Source organism: Fukomys damarensis, unplaced genomic scaffold (genome assembly GCF_012274545.1).
Source record: "Fukomys damarensis isolate Sample0158 unplaced genomic scaffold, DMR_v1.0_HiC HiC_scaffold_11, whole genome shotgun sequence".
Lineage (NCBI taxonomy): Eukaryota > Metazoa > Chordata > Mammalia > Rodentia > Bathyergidae > Fukomys > Fukomys damarensis.
Window position 1 is genome coordinate 2989866 of NW_022900923.1, and position 20208 is coordinate 3010073.

Sequence of the window (20208 nt, forward strand, 5' to 3'; positions counted from 1 at the left end):
TATTTCACAGTGAGCTGTTTTGTCCTTCGATGACTGGTTGTTACACTTTCCGTGGTCACGACAGTGTATCCCTCTGGAATATTAGGAGCCGTGGGCCACTGAGTCACCATGAGAATGCTGCTTCCTTACCCAGGCAGCATTTCCATCCTCCCCATTAGCCAAGTGGGAGGCGCTGTTACTAGTCACTCATTTCGTGCTCATAACAGAACTTCTGCAAACCTTCAGGCTCCTTTTGTAGATTCCCAGAATTGTAACTGAGCATCCTGTGAGGAGTGAGAGCTTTCAGGACCAGTGTGGGTAGCAGCCCCATGGCCTACAAGTATATTTATAGAGCACTTCTGAGACTTGCTGCTTGGGAGGGTGCCACATTCCCAGTTATTTATCTTAGAGCAGAACTCAGTGTGGGTGCAATGACCAGATTTTGCAAATTAAACATACTGAATTTGAATTTCAGATAAATGACAGTGCTTTTTTAGTATAGGCGTATTACATGCCTGAGTGTATTAGGACGTAATTATGCTGGAAAGTTATGTGCTCTGTGTTTAATTTAGCTGAGCATCCTGTGCCCTCTCTAGCGAGCTTCCATGTAGGGTATGTATGGGCAGTGACATAACTTCTGGTGCCACCACTGCTCCGGGGGCTCATGGCGGGTACCGAGGATGCACTGTTGGATTATTCAGACTGCTGGATCTGCTAAGGTGGTGGGAGGCTGGCATCCCAAATAATGAGAAGATTTACTGTGCTTCCTTTTATCCGTGCACTCTTACTATGTTTCCCTTTATCTGAGTGACTTTGGGTGGGAAACAGACGGCAAAGAGGACTTTCCCATAATGCTCTGCTCTCTGTGGATGTCTCCTGCCCTGGTGGGATGAACTTGCTTGTGGGTTAATTTATTGGGAGCTGCTCCTCAGGTTTCTGTCTCTGTGTCCAGAGTCATAGGTGGGTTTTCTGTGAAGCTAATAACACAATACTTTTAGGGCCTTCATTGCATAGGTTGCTTCCAAGATCTACCCCTTAATTTTATATTCCTTACCTTAAGGAGAGGCCCATCAAGGCTCCATTAAAATCTGGGCCCCATCACCTTCTTTGTGCAGGGACAAGACTCTAGCATGCAAATTCTAGAGAAAGCTTTGTAGAACATGGGTGATGTAAACACAGATGTGAAGGTGGCCCCCAATGGTCCTCAGAGTCCCTGAAGCTGAGTTCCTGAACTCTCCAAGTCCAGATGCCCTGACCCTCTCTCTGAAGGATATTTTAATTTGCTGCACTGGGCAGATGAGAAATTACAGCGGAGTCATCAAGGCCCCATCTTTGGACCACATCTCGATTTCTAGATGCTTTCATTCCCTTGGTGATCTCATCTTTTGTTCTGACTTTAAAACCCAGCCAGATTCTGACAGCTGTCCAGTTTGTGTGTGGGAAATGACTGGTAGGTTTAGCGGACTTCAGGACTAGTCCAGCCTTCTCCCTCTATTCAAAACTTGTTCAGCTGCTAAGACAGGTGTCTTTGGGGGTCTCAGACAGGAGGTGTCCTCAGCTGATCTCCTGGTGGTGCCTGTGATCCCGCTCCTTCTGCAGTTTTCCTTATCTTGGGAAATGGCAACTTTATCCTTCCAGTTGCTCAGACCAAAGATCGTGGAGTCATTCCTGAGTCCTCTTTTCATCTCATATCATTGGTTCAAACCTCTCGATATTAAAATCTATGAAATAGTCTTTGTTTCTACCTTCATAATCTTCCCAGAATCTAAGCCCTTCTTCCTTCCTGTTCCAAGCCGCTGTGTCTCCTCCTAGTCCTGCTCCAGCCTCCTCCCTGGTCTTCCCACTTCCCTCATTTCCCAGCCATCATCTTTTCCTAATGAAGCAGCCTTTCCCAGCTGCAAGTGAGAGCATGTTATCCTCTGCTCAGAAACCTCTGCATGCTGGGCCAACTGGCTCGCCCATGTAATCCCAGCACTCTGGGAGGCGGAGGCAGGAGCACTGCAAAGTTGAGTGCGCCTAAGAGATTTAGACAGATCCTTTCTCAAAATAAAGAAATAAAAATAGAAAGGGCCTCAGTGTGAAGGCCCCGAGTTCAATCCTCAGTACTTCAAAATAAATTACACACACACACACACACACACACACACACACACACACACACTGTCCATGAGCTTTTGTGGTGTCAAGAATAGACTCGTGTCCTCCAGGCCCAGCAAGGCCAGACCTGACCAGATCCTGGCCTCCTCTCTGTCCTTACTGCTGACCCTTTGCCCTGCCCAGCCCTGCTGACCACCCTGCCATTTCCACATAAGCACCTCTTCCTGTGCCGCTCTGCCTGCCAGGTTTGGTCTCCTGCAGGGCAGCATGTGCACTTGCTTGCTTACCTCTTTTAAGTATTGCACATTCTTCCTTTTTTCACATCTGTAATACAGAATGATGGTGTTCATTTTGGGGAGATGGTACATGCACTTGGCATTTGGTGATCGTTTTCCATTCCTTCACCCCTTCTTCCTTTCTTTTTTCCCAACCCCCTTCGCTCTCTCCAAGAGCCTACCCTCTAGTTTCCTCTCATCTCTCCTATGTTTTATTTACTTATTTATTTATATTTCAGGGTTTTCATAAAGAGAAGACACATGATATTTATTTATTTATTTTTGGTACCAGGGAATCGAACTGAGGACCTTGTGCTTGCAAGGCAAGTGGTGGAACCACTGAGCTAAATCCCTGGCCTATGACACATGCATGATATTTAACTTCCCGAGTCTGAGTTATTTTGCCCAGTGTGATGCTCTCGAGTTCCATCCACCCTCCCGCACATAGCATGACTTCATTCTTCTTTATGGCTGAATAATATTCCATTGTATATGTGCACCACATTCTCTTTATCTGTTCATCTGTTGATGGGGATCCAGGCTGCTTCCAGACTTTGCCTACTATGAATTGTGCTGATAGAACCATGGACGTGCCTGTGTCACCATAGTGCGATGTCTCTAATTCTTTTGAAAATATCCCCAGGGGATGTATAGCTGGTCATGCAGCCTTTCTTTCTTTCTTTCTTTCTTTCTTTCTCTTTCTTTCTTTCTTTCTTTCCTTCTTTCTTTCTTTCTTTCTTTCTTTCTTTCTTTCTTTCTTTCTTTTTTTTATTTTGGTCCTGGGGATCGCACTCAGATCCTTGTGCTTTTGAGGCAGGCAGTGGAACCACTGAGCTAAATCCCCGGCCCCTCTTCATACAGTATTTCTAGTTTTAGTTTTTCACAAACTCGACATTCTGAGTTCCATAGTGGTGATACAGTTCCCTTTCTCACCAACAGTGTAGCAGGGTTCTTCTTTCCTCATGACGTTGTTTATTATATTGTCGATTGTAGCCATTCTGACTAAACTAAGGTGAAATCTCAAAGTAGTTTTGATTTGCATTTCTCTAATGGCTAAAGATGTTGAACATTTCTTTCATACATCTATTGGTCATCCGTACTCCTTCTTTGGGAAACACCTTGTTTTGGTTAGGATTCTCTAGAGGAACAGAATCAGTAGAAACATGTTTGTGATCCGGGGTGGACAAAGCCACAGTGCCCGTCTGCACACTGCAGAGCGGGAGGATCCGGGACTGCTCCGTGCAAGAAGCTGGAAGCCGCAGAGCAGGAGGAGTCAGGGATGCAGCGCTCTCAGAGGCTGAAGGCCTGGAGCTCCCTGGAGTCTCGGGTGCGAGTCCGCATGTAGAGGCCGGAGAAGCTGGAGTCTGGTGTCCGCAGCGACTGCGGCAGCACAATGCACCTGCTCGGGTCCACAGCGCTTGTCAGAGGCAGGCGGACTTCTCCTCCTTCGTGCCCTCCAGGCTGCAAGCCTATTGGATGGTGCCATCCACAGTGTAGGCAGGTCTTCACCTCCATTCGCTGGCCTGCACGCCAGTCATCTCTGGACGCACCCACAGGCACACCCAGGACTTTGTTGGCTGTTTCTTAATCCAGTTCCCTCGACTATCACTATCACTGGTCACATAACTACTTAGTTCATTTGCCCATTTTTAGATTGGGTCATTTGTTTTGGGGGTTAATTTTTTGGGGCTCTTTATATTTTTTGATATTATATATGAGAAGAATAGCAAGCAACAATTTTCTCCCATTCTTTTCACTCTGTTGAGTCATTCCTTTGCTCTGCAGAAGTTTTTTTTTTTTTTTTGAAATTTGATGTGATCCAACTTGTTGATTTTGATATTATTTCCCTTGCTGTTGAATTTCTATTCAGCAAATCTCTGCCTTCAAGTGTTTTCCTTATGTTATCTTTCAGCAGTTTCAAAGTTTCTGTTTTTAAATCTACATCTTCAATTCATGCTGATTTGATTTTCATGCAGGATGAAAAGGCAGGGATCTGGCTTCAGTCTTGTGTAAGAGCATTTCCCCTTTTCCCAGCGCCCTTTGTTAAAGGGTCGTCTCCTCTTCAACGTGTTTTTCTCCTCTGTCAAAACCCAGGCAGCTGGAGGTGCATGAGGTTGTTCTGTGTCCTGCATTCTATTCCATTAGTCTAGCATTTAAAATTTCAGTCCACACTTCTTCTTTTCTGTATTAATTTTTCTTTAGCATTGATTATCTTTATCATACAATGCTTATTTTATGTTTTTTATTCTCCCTAAATCAAAATATAATCTCTGTAAAACCAGGGACTTTTGTCTGTTTTCTTCACTATTGTATTCCTAACAGTTAGACTAGTGCCTGGCACGAGGGGAGAGAGCACTCAGTAAAGAGTCATGAATGTTTAAAGCAGGACGAGGAAGTCTTACACATCTGCTTACTGTGCATGTTCAGCAGTTCCTGCAGGGTCAGCAACACTCAACTTCTCCTTTTCTTCTCTGCACTTGCTTTTTTTTTTTGGTATCGGGGATCGAACTCAGGTCCTTGAGCTTGAGAGGCAGGCCACCGAACAGCTGAGCTAAATCCCCAGTCCTGCACTTGCTTTTATATGTTTCTTGTTTGTTTTATTATTTTTCCTTGTTTTTTCCTTTTTGTTCTAGTCTCCCTGAGCCAGGCCATTGGGAGGATTGCAGATAGCTCTTGTCAACTCTGGCATTGTCCTGACGGAACCCCGAGAGTGTTCTTGATGCAGAGCTGGGGGTGGGACATAATCAGTAGTGATAGGAAGATTACTTCCAGGGTCCGTGTTCACTCACGTAGATTTTGGTTTGCAGAATACATTTCTAAAGGTTTATTTATTAGGGTAGCCCTGTATTAACTAAAGATCCTATGCTGAAGGGTCCTTACATATATTTCTTCAAAGACTGGTCAGAGACGACTGTGACCAGCTTGTTCACTGATAACACGGATTAAATCTTGCCACCTAAACACATTCCATCCACTGCTGGGTAGCTGCAGAGTTCACCAGGCTCCTCCCTTGAACATCCTTCCACCTGGCTGGCATCTCACGGAAGCCATGTAACGGGTACTGATATCTGGGGACACACAAGTGCATTCACCCGAGAGCCTTGGATGCCTGATGTGTGGTCTACGACGTCTGAACCTGGGGTCGGTATGCTGAGCTATCTCGCCACTTCTGCTCAGAATTTCCCGATTCACAGACATTCTGATTTTATTTGACCCTTCCCTTGAAATACCATGACAGTGTGAAAGCATGAGCTACCTCAGAGATATAGTATATTGAATTATAAAATACATACAGACTACCCCACAGTCCATAAATGCATGCAACTCAGTGAACTGTCGCTGAGTAAGCACAGCCATGCCCCTAACACCTTGCATCTGGAAGTCTTCCCCAACCTCCCTGCTGTTACTCCCTCCCCTCCTCATAGGACTCACATGGGCTTAGCGGCCCCTCATTTCCAACTTCAGATAAATGAAATCATGCTGTGTGAATCTTTCACTTGGCATCTTTTGTTGCATATTATGTTTGTAAAATTCATCCATGTCATAGATTGTAGTTTTGATCCATTTTCTTTCATTATTTTACAGCATTATGCTCTATGAATTTATAACAATTTATTATTTCTCATTTTACAATTTGAAACAGGTCATGCTATTCGGGACATTCTTGGTGGCTCCTTTTCTGTTGGGTATACACTTTGAGTGAAGTTCCTGGGTCCTACGTTCGTACACGTTTAGCTTCAGTAGATGATGTAAACTGTTTTCATAAACCTTTATCCCACGTACTTCCTGCCAGCAGTATGAGTGGGGTCCTCTAGGTGCATATCAATGTTAACACTGGAATTCTCTCTTTTTCATACCCATCGACTGCATGATATGTTTAATTTCATTTCTCTGACTACAAATAAGGTTGAAGATATTTAATTAGTCTGCTGAAGTATTTGCTTCTTTTTTCTATTGGGTTATATGTCTAGTTACAATTAATTTATAGAAGCTTAAAAAACTATCTGAATACAAGGCCTGTATTTTTTGTATGTGTTACAAATATCCTCCATCACTCTGTGGCTTGTCTAAAGTCCTCTAAATGGTGTTTGTGTTGAAAAGGAAGTTCTTAATTTTAATGTCCAATCTATCAATCTTTTCTTATAAATAGTCATTTTTGGTTCCATTTATCAAATCTTCACTTATCCCAAAGTCTTGATATATCTTTGCATTTACATTCTTGCATTGTCTTCTAATTGGTTTATTATCCTCTCTTTCACACTGTTCATATTTAGAGCTACAGTACACTTGGAATAAATTTTCCTCTATCATGTATGATGAAAATAACTTCATTTTTAATATGGACACCTAAATGATCCAAGATTTATCGAAGAGACCATGTATTTTGTGTGGATTTCAATTTGAAAATTTTAAATTCATCTTTATTTACAACTATGATTTCTCCTTATCATGGAAAAGGTTATGCTATTGATTTTTTCATTTACATTTCATTTTAAATTTCTTTTTAAATGTCAAAGTATTTATCTTACCATAACCATTTAAAAAACTCATTCATTGAAGCCACTAAACCTAGGTCCTTTTTGAAAGGGCAACTTAAAAAATAGTGGATATTTAATTTTCTATTTAAATGTATTCACTGGTTACTAATCTATTCAGTTTCTTAAACATCTGGAATTCATTTTAATCATATATATTTTTTCCAGAAATTTAGACATTCAGAAACATGTTTAATTTTTACTAGTGTAGAGATACATTTAATATTCTTTTAAATATTTAAACAATCCTTGTTAAATACATTTTTATCTGTGTAACTGTAGTATAATCTTCTTTCTTGTAATCATGATCTGTATGTTCTACAAACTGAATGTCTTTGGTCCTTTTATCTATTGCTGTAAAATAAATTTCTGCAACACTTGGCAGCAGCTTAAAACAGCAGATATGCATTATCTCTTGTGATTTCAGTGGTGCAGAAATCTGGGGGTTGCGGGGCTGGGTGGCTCTGGCTCAGTGTCTCTCATGAGGTGTGGTCAAGGATCCCCCCTGGGCTGCACTCATCTTTGGGTTCCACCAGAGCTGGGGCTCCTCTCACGCTTCTGATTACTTAGACGTGGATGGAGCTCACATCCTCCCTAGCTGTGGGATGTAGTCTGTGTGCTTGTCATGTGGGTCTCTCTGTGAAACACGGCAAATCCTACTTGTTTTTCACCCCTCCTCCTCATTCCTCTCTTCCAGCAGATGAAAAGATAAAATGAGAAAGATAGGGGAGAGAGAGAAAAAGAAGGAAGAGAGAGAGAGAGAGAGAGAGAATGAGAGAGCTTGCTGTTTGCAGACTTACCTTGGAATGACCTACATCACCTGCCCATGTGCTCTTGGTCACACAGACCAGCCCTGGGACAGATTCAGTCTGGAGGTGGGGTCACGAGGGTCATGAAAGTCATCTCAAAGTCTAGTTACCACTGAGCTAGATAATATTTTTGTTGCAGATTCTGTTTTTCTCATATTAATGTTTACTTTTCACTTTTGGTTTGTGTATATTTATGTGACATTTCATTTTTAAACTCTTAGTGCCACTCTGTTTTAGCAAAATGTAAGTCTTGTTCCTCATGTCTAGAAATTGTCAGCTTTTTATAGAACTAAAACATCTACATTTATTATACTGACATCTTTTTATCTTATTTTCAAAAAAACACTGAACTATGTTGTCTCTTTATTAAAGGGGAGCCCCAAACAGGGAGCCCCTTCTCCTGTATGACCATGGGGTAGTCTCTGAATTATCACATAGCAGACACTCAGTAAGTTATTTGTTGAGTCAGTGATACCAGTGGATGTGTGGGTGTCTGGAAAGGAATGGTACTGGTTTATTAGGGGAAATGACTCTAGATCTCCCTCCCCATCAAAGCAAGGAAGTGGCTACTTAGTGTTTTGGCTGAATATTTGTATTAGTCAGCTTTTTTTCATTGCTGGAACATCATAATACCTGGTACCCACCACTTAAAGAAGAGAAATTTAATTTGGTTTATACTTTCAGGGGAGTCAGTCCATGGTTAGCTGCTTTTAAGGCAGAAACCCCGTGGTGGAAAGGCACGATGGAGGAAAACTGCTCAACTCATGGCAGCCAGGAAGCAAAGGGAGAAAGGGGTAGCTGAGACATGTGCCCTTCAAAGCCAGGCCATGACTTCTCTTCTGACCAGCCCAACTGTCTAACAACACTTTTACCTACAGACTCATTAAGGTACTAATCCCCTGATGAGTACAGTGCTCCTGTGACCACCAAAAGCCCCACCTCTGAACACAGGAGACTTTTGGGAAACTATAGATGTAAAACAGTAGTATTTCACCCCTGACCTCCAAAGTCTCATGTCCATCTCATTATGTAAAATATATTTAGTTCATCTCTAAGATTCACAAAAGTCTTTAAAATTTTCACCTGTGCTGAAAAGTCTAAGTCCAGAGTCTTCTCTGAGACTCAAGGCAGACTTTTAGGTTCTAGACTTTATAAAAATAAATACTTCCAGTGTGCAAAGGCAAAGGGTAAATATTTCCACTTCAAATAGTAGGAATAGGGAATAAAAAGGATTCAGAGCAAAAACCAACAATGCAAACATTAAATCTTGATGGTCTATTTCCAGCACCCAGGGTAGGTTGTGGCCGGTTGTGAACTCCAGAAAGCTTGAGCAGCCCCACCCCAATGGCCACACTGGTTGGAACCTACATGGCTTCACTCTTAGACTCACTCCTCTCACTTGGCACTTTCCTCAGCAGAGACTCCATGATTCGGGCATCTCCAATTTCCTGGAGTCTCTGCTGCATTTTTGGCTTCACTCTCATAGCTTTGTGCACCACCCTCTTAGGTGCACACTGGCTAGCCTCTCAGACATTCCTTTGAAATTTGGATGGAAGCTTCAATGGTCCCATATCGCTTGCATTTTATATGCCTGAAAAACCAGGACCACATGTCAAAGTTACTCGCTACTAGCTTGATCAGTAGCTCCCTTAAACAATGGCTGTAGAGGTTGCTGAGTGCCTGGATGGCTGAAACTTGGTGAAACACTGTTGTAGATGGCCTTGAATGAGCAGAGCTCCCTTGGGCTCTCTTCTCAAAGCAAAATATTTCAAAGGAGTTTATCCTTTTACACCCTTAAGTATGTGATTAGTGAGGTCTTGCTGACTCCTGATGTGTCCTCAAAGCATATTTCTTCTTATTCCTTTATAATGTACTTGATTTCTTTTTAGTGGTGTCAATCTTTTCAGCAACTACAACTACTTTTGACCCCACTTTACATTGAGTTTGGGTCAGAATTTAAGTTTTAAAAACTTTTATGCTTTGCATTTTGCCACCAATTCTCACTGTAAATCTGGTTAAAAGCAATCAGTAGTACCCATGACATAGCTATATGCTGTGTTGTCTTGAAATATCTTCCACCAGATTAAATAATACACCTCTCTTAATCTCAGTCTCTGGCAAAGTCTCAGGACAAGAGCAACATGTAGACAAATTTCTTGTCTGAGTGGAACACAATGATCTCTAGTCTGCTTTCCAGTAGAGTCCTTGTTCTCAACTGAAATCTCATGAACCTGGACTTTATTGTCCACATTCCTATCAGATTTTGATATTTTGAGTTCCAACCAGAATCACCCATCATGCTCTGGGGCTTCTCTAGCAGCAGGACAGGAGAAGCTGGTGAGAGGAGCCACAGCCCTGTTCTGACCTACGCCTTGGCTGCAACTGATGCTCAGCATCTCTGCCTTTGTTGTTCATCTAGAACCCCTCATAAGGGCATGGCCAGGTACAATTATAGCAACCACCCCAATTCCTTGTCACCAATTTCTTATCTTACTCAGTTTCCCTGTTACTGGGACAAAATACCCAGCGCCCACAATCTGAAGGAGGAGTAGTTTAATTTGGCCTAGAATTTTCAGGAGATTCACTCTATTGTCAGCTGGCTGCAAGGCAGAAATGGTGGGGTGGAAGAACATGGCAAAGTCCACCTCATGGCACCCAGGAAGCAGAGAGAGAAGCAAGGATCTGGGGAAGGACATATATTCTCCAAAGACACCCCTGGGGACCCTCCTCCTGCAGATGGGCCCCACTTTCCAAATGCACATTTAGCTATGAGGATTAATCTGTTGAATATCGCTTCCCCACGATCCAATCACTTTCCACCTCTGAGCACTTGAAACTTCTCAGGGCGGGGGTGCATTCTAGATCTAAACCAAAACAGTACTCATATTTTGAACTACAGGTAGTCGCTGAAGGTCAGCTAGGATATCTTCTTATTTCTTGGCCAGTTGGCCCGTTTTTGCTCCTTCCCACAACTGTCCAATTTTTCAAAGAAAATTCTTTATTTACCAGGCTATTTTCCCCATGTCTCCCATTCCTTTCCTCCATCTTAGGAGAACTTATGTCTCGCAAGCAATTTTCCACAGCTCTATTGTGCCTAAACACAGAATAGAGAAAAGAGGAAGAAGTGACAGAAAGACTGGAGAAAGGAATTCTACCAGTGAGATTATGTGGAGTTACTTAACCTAAGAAAAAGCAAAAACGATGCTGAACATCAGTCACAGCCCAGGCTCAGGTGCACAGCAAGGCAGTGGCTCCTCCCACCAGCTTCTCCTGTCCTGTTTTCCTGCAGGAACAGATGCCTCCCAGGACATTGGGGCCTGCTCCTTGCACAAATGTGAGGACAGGGACCCAAGTGGCCCAGGGACAAGTCTTTGGAAAGGGTGTGGGCAGTGGCCTCTGGTGTTGCACTGCTGCAGGGACTGCCTCAGCTGTAGAGTCACTTTACCTAAAGTTGCACCCTCCTGTGCAGTGACCCAGGGAGGGCCACTCACGATTAACTCTGACTGGGACCTGCAGCTACTTTTGGAGTTGCTGGATGTTCTCAGGTCTGTATCATGACTTGACTTCTCCTGCTGTCCAATCCTGCTTCACACTCACCTCCTTCTCACCACAGGTCTTGATCCCAAGGTAAGGCCCCTTAGATCTATAACACACAAAGCTGTCACTCAGGTCCACGGTTGGACAACATAACTTGCCAGTGCTCTGCCAGACCCAAGGGATTTTTGTGGGGTTAACACTGGCGAAAAGCACAAAAGCTTGGGACTTTCCTTTTTTTTAGCAGACGCACTATTCTGAGAAAGGGATTAACATGATTGAAAATGGTGGCCAAGAAATATGACTCTTGTTGTGTTGGAGAGCCTGGGAGTCTGAGAGGCTAAAATAGAAAACAGACTGGAAATCTGTTTCAGGGAATCTAGGAATGAAATCTGCAGGCTAGCAGAGGGATGTCATTGGAGGGGAAAAATAGACTTGTTATTTTTCTAAAGAGAATTCGGAGGATTCTGGGTCAAGCTGGATATGAAGAAGACGACCAGCCAGCTAGAGTGCATACTGACTCCAAAGTTGGGAGCAGAAGTATATCAGGGTGTCATCGATGTGGACAGACAAAACGGAAGGGGTTTAATGGGTTTTAATGTTTGGACAAATCTAATTGAAAATGTAGCAAGATGTTTAGATGGGGAGTTGCTTGTGTTGGTTGCTACCGTGCTTGTCTGCTTATATCGAGGGTATGGATACAGTGGGGCAGGCTGTCACCGGCTGGAGGGTGTACATCCAGGTAGACAGAATGGCCAGCACACTTGCCAGGAGAGGAAAGTGGGTGCAAGCTGGTGGAGCCCCAGCCATTGTCCAGACTCCGTGGGAGAGAGGACGTGGAGGTTGGTGATGGGCATTGTGTTGATTTGAGAAGCTCAGCAAAGCGCAAAGGAAATCAGAATCCCTGGCAGTACCACCTGGCAGTCATCACCACTATTCAGATGGTTTTGCAAATGTTTCCAGTTTTCACTCTGCAAACGAAACTCTCCAGAGTACCTTCTCCCTCAGTGAGCCCACCACAGTACACTTGGTGGCTCACTGAGGCCCTGGTGTAGGTGACACAGCTGGTGGACATCTCCACAGCAGCTGGCTTCTTATCTGAGCAATGAGAGAGGTGAGTGTGAGTCATCTCACAGCAGGCTTAACTGTAGCTTCTGCTGCTGAGAAGCCAAGGTGTCTCCCTTGCATGTTCAACAGAGGCTGCAGACTTGGTCTTGGATAACAGGACACCAGCACAAAGCAGCTCATTTAGTTCTCATGGTGACAGTGGCCTCAGCAGCTCTGTCTTGCTATCTTCCTGTTACTGATGACTGAATGGGGCCAGGAAAGAGGCTGCGTCTCCCAGATGGAGGAGCCTGGCTACTAATGGCTCTGCCTTTGAAAACCAGCCTGTCACCGAACAGTTGTTCATCAGCAACACCACCCTCTGGCTGAACCTCTGCATCTCTTGTCTGACTTACTGCAAAAGCTGTTTAACTGCTACCTCCATGGTGGCCCCTGAAGATCAGCCAAAGTGAGTCTTTAGAAAACATGAGGTGGACTGTGTCATTGCTTTATTTAAACCTGTCAATGACATGTCCCTTGGAGAAAAATCCAGTTATCACCATGGCTGTAAGGTCTTCCTTCTCTGCTGCCTCCTCTGTCTCTCTCCTCCTCCTTCGCTTCCTTCTCCGTGTCGCTCCAAGATTCATTGTGCTAGATTTGGGTTGTGTCACTGAGGACAGACAGGGGAGCAGCAACATTATAAATGCATTCTTGGCACCTCCTCTGAGATGGGAACTCATTTCATTATTACCTGATGCTCTCTGAGGTCTTCATGGCAGCTCTCTGTTGGAGCTGAGGGCAGCTCGGCCCAGGTGGAGAATAACTTGCTGAAGGTCTCAGAAGGCACAAGTGATGGCACCAGGACATGAGCCCAGGTCTCCATGACTCCCAGACACTTGTTCCAAAGTCCCATGGATCCGATGGGCTATTTGGCAGGCTGCACGCCTGCATGTGGTGGTGGGGGTGGTGAGGAGGAGGGGTCCTGCGTGACTTCCCGGTGTCTGCCTTGGGTGGCCTGTGGGATGCCTGGTCACGCCTGACCAGGAAAGGGACATTCTGACTCCTAGAAACAGTTCCAGCCTCTAATTAGTGTCAAGACCCTATTTTAGGTTGAAGAAGAGGTTTCAGCTAGAGTTACGGAAATTCTTATTTTAATCTTCTACTTGGTTTGGTCTATAATAGTTTTGCTAAACTGTGAACCTGAGCCCTCCTGTTAATTTGAAGCTGTCTCGAGCTCCAGATAACCAGCCAGGCTAACAAGTCAGCAGATTCCTGTCCCCTTTATAACCACCCCCAGGGTGCTGCTTCCCCTATGGCCCCCAGGTATCCTGTTATGGCAAGTGGAAGCTGTCAGGCAGCGGCTATAGAAGGCCTGAACCATAGAAAAGTTGGGCACCAGAGGAGCCGGCCCTGGGATGGGGTGTCTGCTTCTGATTACTGACAACTACAGATAAGCGGGAGCCAGCAGTCATTTTCTGACCACAGACTCAAATCAATCAATTAAAAACTGCCTGTCGCCAGCTCCTGCTAATCAGTACCAGGCACTTCGGGACGATCCATGCAGTCCTACCTTTGCTGTTGCGCTCCATCTGCCACTCTGACAGCAGATCAGATGCACACCTCATTTCACACTGGGGGAACTCGAGTAGGGTGTCAGCCCAGCGCCTCTCCTGGAATCGCCCTGCTGCACCAGGAGCTGAGCCTTCCTTCATTCTCTCTTCTGGACTCAGCATGCAAAACACTTAAAACATGGTTCCTAGAGAGGAGAAGCAATCACCCCTGAAGTATTTTGCTTGGTGGTGTGTTGTCTACTCGTGAAACAGGTGGGCAAGGACTCCCACACACGTGGGGCATGGAGCCCTCCTGGAAGCAGCAGTTGGGAGTGTTTAGGTGGCTATTTGGAGAAATGTCACCTCACTGCCATCTAAGATATGCAGGAGAAACATAGTGGCTCAGTTTCTCCGGATGTAAGTATTCTCCAGGAAGTGGATTTCAAAGAGATCTGAGTATGTAAGGGCTTTTGTTTGAGAGAGTGCAAACTGGTTACCCATGAGCTGGAACCCACTAGCAGACGTGGCTTGTTGGCTCCCGAAAAAGAGTGTTTAAATCAAAATTCAAATTAGTTGTTAACATTTAAGGATGAGAAAATTATGCAACCTTTCGGCTTTCTGTTCTTTTTTTTTTTTTTTTAATTGAAAGATCCAGCAGCCCTGAGCTCAGACTCCCGGCTGAGGCTGAGGGCTGTTTCCTTTGGAAAGGATTCACACTTTCCAGTTCACCGCAGTCCCCACAACTTTCTTTGGCCCCGCATCAGCTTCCTTCACTCATTTATGTTACTTCCTGGCTCTTGGGGCTTTTCTTTTCTTCCTTTCCTTTTGGTCTGTGGCCCTTCCTAAATCCCAGAGCAACCTATAAAGTAGTGACCACTTGTCCTCCAAAGTGGCAGAACATCCGGGACCCCTGGAGTGGGGTGCCTGTCCCGGGCCCCATTGTTTAGAGGGCCCTGCACTGGCTGTCTGCCAGCGTGGCCGCACTCGGGAAGAGAGAGCTGTGCAGTCATGCATTCGGGGGCACAAGTCCTCCCAGGCCCTGTTCACACTAAACCTGCGCTGCTGACACTGCGGCTGCCAGCTGCCCCGTGATTCTCCCCAGAGAGAGGGCGGGGCCGCTGGAGTGGACACTGTCCTGGACGAGGAGGGACCCCGAGGAGCTAGGTAGCAGGGTGCCTTTGCGCTTAATGTATGGGTGGCTGAGGCCTGGCCATGCATGGGAAACCCCTTGTGAGGCAGAGAGGGTTCCAGGCAGGAAAGGAGGAGGTTTGGGGTCTGCTGTACATCTTCCTTGGGCTTGTCCTGAGTTCATCTGGGAAAATACTCTGTCCTCAGCCTTCTCCTGTGTTCCAGCAGACGCAGAATCCGAGGCTTTGGAAGACGCTGGATAGAGCATGAGGAGTCTCCAAAAGGGTCGGTGCATGCAACTGTGAACAGGAGAACTTTTCTAGGCAGGAGGAAGCAGAGACACCCTAGATCTTAGAGCAGCCCTAGACGTGGACCGTAGCACTCCAGTTATGAAGTGTGAGGCCACAGGATATGGAGCCCTCCCAGCTACCCTGGAGCATATGATCCTCCAGTGCAGAGAGTACAGCGCTGTTTCTTTTGAATATTATTGCTCACTTTTCTTTGCTTTTCAGGATCCTGGATACCTAGGTTGTACCTATTTTCACGGCTGGTGATATAATTTGGATCTGAAATGTCCCCCAGAGACTTTGTGTTAAAGCCTAGGCCCTCTGCCTGTGGTGACTTTTGGGGGTGGTGGAACCATTGGGTGGGGGGGTCCCAAAGCCACAGGGCCCAGTATTCATGGACTGGGACCTCTGACTCCAGGAACCAAAAGGATCTTTCCTCCCTGTAAACCGATCATTCCAGCTATTTTGTCACAGCAGCAGACAGCAGACCGACAGCACTTTGGTCTGTTTGTGCTGGGTGGCCCACTTTGTCACTGAAGAACTTGCCCTTTTTGGATTAGAAGAGCCCTTTGCCAGGCAGCCGGGGTTGACACAGTTTCCATGGCTCTTGTCTTTAAAGAAGTGACAGATCTCCACTGCCAGACGTGCCTGGATTCTGATGTAAAGGCACCAGGAAGAAGCTGCCCCCAATGCCAGCGTCCTCCTCCTCAGGGAGAGGATGTAACTTTGGTCACTTTGTATCATCTCTCAAGCTGTCATAAGGATGTTGTCCTTCAAGTTAAAAAACAAACACAAAAGTGGCCCACTGGGAGAACTGACTTGATTAACTTTGGCTTCATCAAATTTAACTTTGAACAAACTGTTGGGCAGAATGACGGGCCAGCTATTAATTCAGTCCGGATCGCATTAAGCTGGTTGGAGTAGAAACACCGCCACGGGCTGTCATGCCACACCATGACTTACCCCTGCCGGAAAGGAGAGCTGAGCTCCATGGCCACAGAAATGCCCCATTTCCACACTTTTTCTTTATCTCTTGTCCTTTAGCTGTGCTTAAAATCACCACACCATCAAGGCAACTTTGATATCTGGCCACAAATCACAGAGTTGTAGAAACGTTAATAGCAAATGGATTATCATCACTTTCTGTAATTACAGTAATAGAAAACAGACATCCGGGAGTCACTTCTTGGTTCCAACTGGTGCCTCTCATCCAATTCGACCTCAGGAAGAGGCTGTCCCCTGCCTGTGGTGGTATCAGTTTATTCTCTGGTTGAAAGGACTGAGTTTGTGATGAGTACAGTTTGCATTGGAGTGTTTACTGCTCCTACAAGAGACTTTTAGTCACTCAAAAACAATTTAAAAACTGATAAATTGTCATCATTTTCCTTGTTTGTTATCATTCCAAAAGATGATGCATTCGGAAAGTTTGTTAGAAATCACTCCAAGTAGCTTTGTGTTATTCAGCAGAGGCTGGGAATTACGGTAAGGGAATGCAGAACACGCTTCCTTAGGCACCCATTCTCAGCCCGGCCTGCATGGTGTTAAGATGTTGTTAAACATGCGAATCTCTGGGTTTCTACTCTGGAAAGGCTGACTTGACTGTTCTGCGTGTGGTGTGGGTGCTAGAATCTTTTCAAATCTCCCCATGTGATCCTTCCTTGTTTTTCATTAATTAGTTTTGATGCCGGGGCCTTGCACACTCCACCACTGAGCTGCACCCTCTTCCACTTCCGGGAGTCCTATGTTCACCCGTGTCTGGGAGCTGCAGCCCAAGTGTAGCCCAGCCGCCTCCAGCCTTCTTGTGCACGCGGCCTCCAGGGGGCTCGTTAGCGCCGCTGGCTGCCCTGCGCCTGCAGGTGTGGGGTGGGGACTGGATTCGCTCTGCCGTCCAGGGCTCGGCCAGTACTGTTGGACTTGCGTTTTAAGCAGCTCTGGGGAGCCTGCATCTCTTGCTGCTGCTCACAGAGCAGGGAAGCACATGGGCGAAGTGAACCAGAAAGGATACTCACCTGCATCTTTTTAAGGAAAAGCCAAATCACACAAGGGAATGACTCAGAAGCGTTGGACTGTGTTGGATAAGGTGCCAAACCAGTAAACAAACTCCTGCAACCCTGTGAGACGTTTTAATAACAAGAATGTCAACACAAATCATAATTTATGGAGGAGGAAAGCTGGAAATGAACAGAGACAGAGAATCTGGTCACACAGACTCTAAATCTTCAAACTGGATTTGCAATCCAGTGATAACTGGAAACAGGAAGGGAAGAAATGAGAAAATTGTGAGGGTCGTGAGGAGGAAACCTTATCACCACATCTGGGTGTTTTTCTATGTGTAACCATACTTAGACTTTGGGGCTAGAAAAAATTCCAGGTGGATTTTTGTGGTTGCTGTTGTTCTGATAATTAGTTTTGTGACTGGACAGGGTGACCGGTTCTGTTTGCCCACGATGTTCCCAGGTTTAGCGCTAAAAATCTTGCATTTTGCAAACCAGGAGAGTTGGTCAGCCCTAAAATGGGCCAGGTATTTAATCTCCCTGCAGCTCATTTTCTTCCCCAGTAAAACATGGACAATACTTATCTCTAATAGTTGTTGGTTAGACTAAGAACAGCAAAATATAAGGTTTCCAGATATCCTTTTTACCTGACTCACAGGAGAAACCAAAATATATCTGCTTCAGAGAATAACTGCTTTTGGAATGAGAAGCTGCTTAGATAAAAAACTATGCCAGTTCCTGTAGGAAGTAACATATTTGGTCTAACAGACTATTTGACATTGTCAAGAACTAACAGTTTTCTAGACTACAGGACAGTTCCAAACACTTGCTATTTAATTTTTTTAAAAATGAATTTTATTGGTACATTTAAGATATATAGTATAATGACATTCATCATTGGAAATTTGTACCTTTACAAAATATATCTCAGTTCTTATTTTTCCCCATTCCTCTTCCCTCCTTTCAATCCCTCCACCCCTCCCTATTTACAAAGACTTTGTTTCCATGTTTTCCTTTTCTCATATTAATTCCATTCCCTTGTTTCCTTTCCCCTACTACTCCCACTTCTTCCCCTTTGCCCCTTTTCTTCCTATTTCACATTATCAATTATACCTTTTGATCCTATTTACACTTTCAGTTTCTCACATCAGAGAAACTGATTTTTACACATGTGTCCTATTTATTTCACTTGAGTATGGCCTCAATGTGCGTCCATTTAGCTATACATGTCTCTAATTTCTCATTCTTTATGGCTGAGTAGTACCCCATTAAGGTCTTCTTGTAGTTTATCAAGAGTCTTGATTGAGTAATGTATGTGCTGGGACAAAAATTCGCATCTCACGTGGCCCTTGGACATTTGGGTGGGGCCACTGAGGAGTAGGCTTATAAATTATTCTTTGATTTGAGTGGATTTGGATTGCTCTTCCGAGGTCGGTGGCTGTTTTGAAGGGAGCAGGGTTCCAGTACACATGGTAGCTCTTAATGTTCATCGACAGAGAAGCTAAGGAAGGATAGAGGTGGAGTCACTAATAATTACATTTTAAATTTGGAAATTACATAGCTCGATACATGAGTGAGGGTTTCTTAAACCAAGGAGCGCTCAGTGAACAATTTTTCAGGGGCTATTAGGTAGCCCAGGTGGAGGACACCTAAGAGAGCTTGAAAATCATAAGTGGTGAGTTCTAGTTGCAGGTCTTGCTGGCCCTAACCTGCTGGGTGTCGCGATAAAGCCTGTGTCTGCTCTGGGCCATTTTTCCTTAGAAGTCCTGATGCCTTTGGCAGGGAAGGTGCCTGCGCATTATAACTAACTTCCCTGTAAGCATATCGAAGAGCCTTTCTGATTTTATTCTTGTGAAATAAGGAGAGCCAGGCATGATGGTGCACACCTGTAATCTCAGCATGTGGGAGGCTTTGCCAGGAAGATCACCTTGAGTTGCAGTCCAGCCTGGGCTACTTAGAGAGACCTTGTCTCCAAAAATCAAGGAAAAAAAAAAAAAGTGAAAAAGAAACAGCAGAGGAAAAAACCTTTGGCAGAAAGAAAATCTGGGAACTGTAATTCAAATCCAGGAATGCTCTTTACCTGCTGGGAACACAGTCCCATAGAAGATAGATAAAAATTCTGTTATTTTGATTGCTTAACCTAGTTGAGCCAGCAGGTAGGATAATTATTATGACTCAGAAATCAAAGAAGTAAATATGCCCACAGCTGCCACGGAATGGGGCCGCAGAGATCTTATTTTTTTTTTTTCTTGCAGAAACAATTCAAATTTTATACATCTAGAAAACAAATGGAACCATAAATTTTGTTCATGATCTACGTGGCTTGTTTCTTTCGATTTCGATAGTTATAGCACATTTTTGATGATGATCATAAATTTAACTGCCTCTCCCTTCCCCAGAGCTGCTCCAGGAAGAGAACATTCCCTTCCAAAATGGGAGGCAGACAGGGGTGAGGAACATTGTGAGAAAAGCCAGGGAGATACGGGTGATAATTTCCAGCAGGTGATCACTATGGTGCAATCACTCAGCAAAGACAGTTTTGAGGACCTGTGGTATAGGCTACAGTGGGATTCTACCTGTGTTTGATCTTGCAACCCTCAGTCAGCTGCTAATTAGACGGCATATTTATCTTTCTCTACTCCTAAGTGCCTATTAACGCTCAGCTGCCCCCACAAAAGGCCCAGGCAAACAACTGCCGAGAGGCTCCCCTACCTGCGGGTGGCTTTGCAGACCTCCCTGGCGCAGTTTTCTTAATTATATCTTCCACCATCCCCAGCTGTACCCTGGAGCAGCTGCCACTAATCCTAAATAAATATTTCCTGTTCCCCTTAGAAACAGTTAAACCCAGCCCTCCCCAAATGTTGGCATCTGAGGCGCACACAGGTGGCTGTGCGCTGGTGGCTTTTGTCCTTGTCAACAGCGCGGAGACCAGTTCTAGTCTTTTCCTAGTGAAGCTCCTGTGTTGAAGCTGAATGG